This window comes from Panthera tigris, chromosome B3 (assembly GCF_018350195.1).
Source record: "Panthera tigris isolate Pti1 chromosome B3, P.tigris_Pti1_mat1.1, whole genome shotgun sequence".
Taxonomy (NCBI): Eukaryota; Metazoa; Chordata; class Mammalia; order Carnivora; family Felidae; genus Panthera; species Panthera tigris.
In genome coordinates, this window is record NC_056665.1 from 88,010,059 (window position 1) to 88,011,986 (window position 1,928).

General features: G+C 44.4%; 1 pseudogene; it reads right to left on the reverse strand.

Moving 5' to 3' along the window:
• Nucleotides 1–211: 211 nt before the first annotated feature.
• Nucleotides 212–1,343, reverse strand: LOC102972116 (annotated as a pseudogene).
• Nucleotides 1,344–1,928: the final 585 nt, after the last annotated feature.

The following is a 1,928-nucleotide window of genomic DNA, read 5'->3' on the forward strand; positions in this document are numbered from 1 at the left end:
TAATAGGAAAACATCATCTGAATGAAAACCCTAAGAGCAAACCACTGTAAAATGTCTCAGTTGCATGTGGGGCAGAGGGGTAGGGATTATCTTCACAGCACCCCAGCTTTCTCCATGAGGTCAGAGGTACAATGGTTTGTATTATTGTGACTTCCAATAGGTGATCGAAGTTGCTTTTCCTTCAGCAAGGGCTTTATTTGTCAGAAGGGCATTATGCCTGACCTCCAAATTTGGCTGACAATTTACTGATGAGATTCATAACCTTTGGGTTACTCTGATATTTTGACATATTTGCTGGGTTCTGGGCCACATCCTGGAAGGCCACCATAACTTCTGGATCCTGCATGGCTGTGAGAACCTCTGGGTCACTAAGAATTTCATTGAACCCAGGCATTCCTGCCATTCCAGGCATTCCCCCCGCCATTCCAGGCATGCCTCCGGGAAAATTACCAGGCATTCCCCCAGGAAAGCCACCTGGAAAAGAGCCATACTGAGCTCCTGATTGTCTCTGGCTCCTTCCTCCCTCTGGGCTCTCTCATGTTCTTCCCGAGCCTTCTCAACCCTTTCTATTCTTTCTTGATCTCTCGCTCTTCATGTTTTCGCTTATACTTTCTCCGATGTTCAGCAATTTTCTGGGCCCTCGGTTGAACTTCTTTCAACATTGCACTAGCATCTTCATCATAATCCAGTTTACAAGCAAAGTCAAGATCATGTGCTGCTTCTTCCCTATGGCCCAGAAGTCAGTGTGCTTTCCCTCGCCACTTGTAAGGCTGAACTGATTCAGGATTTATTTCAATAGCTCTGTCACAGCCTCGGATGGCAGCATTTAGCTTCTGTAATTTGATGAAGACACTGGCTCTCTTGGCATACAGAATGGCCAAGCGAGGATTCAGCTTGATGGCATCCGTGAACAAGTCAATGGCTTTTTGTAGTTCACCATCATTTAGGGCATCAATGGCAGCCACTTTTTTTTTTTTTTTAATCATTTGCCTGATCCATCATTTCCTCGGTTATCTCTACATTTCCATCTCCCATTTCTTGAGGGGCATAAGTATCTGGTTCAATCACACCTTCATTGTCAATTTCTAGATCACTTCCCTCACTTGATTGTTCGTCTATCTTTATGTTTTCCTCCCTCTTCTTACTATCTGTTTTTTCTTCCTTGATATCGTCTTCTGATTTAGTTTTATGAGTAGCAGGTGGTATTTTACCGCCCCCCCTCCCACCCCCATGCTCTCCACCCACTCCCGTAGGAAGCGCATTTCCTCGGTGTGCAGAACGCTCGGATCCCGCTTACACATTTTCACGAAGGCCCGAAGCTGGCTCGCTTTGTGGGGGTCCATGGTCCAGAGGCGGCAGCTGGCGGCGGACGCACCTAACGTTGTGGCCCGGTTCCAGGCGCAGGTACTAGCTCAGTGTGACCGGGTGGAAGAGGCTCTGCTTTTTTCTTAAGAGATGTTTGGGTAGGACTCAGACGCTCTCATAATTTTGTAGAGGACAATTGTGGAAGGCCAAGGAAGAAAGACTAGCAATTTTGACGTGTCTAGTTCTATTTTTAGTTTTTTTCTTTCTTACAAGGATTTCACTGGTCAAATCAGACTTTTTCCTTTAGAAATTATTTTGCAGAATGGATTGCTATCACTTTAACTCACTCTCCTTTGGGCCAAATCAGATTTGCTGAGCAAAATAATACAGTTATTTGTGCGTGCAGTAGTAAGGAAAAGAAGAATGAATGGCTTGTAACAGATGCTGTGTTACAAATGTCAGAGCTTTCAATGAGCCCACGACTCTAAAAGGTCATACCATTTTATAGTTATACATTTTAAGCTCAGTAATAAATACAGGGTATGTGCTGTACTTCCTACTTTAAATGGATTGGTTTCCCAATTTTCTGTGTCAAACGATGGCTTTACCATCTGCTGCTGTTT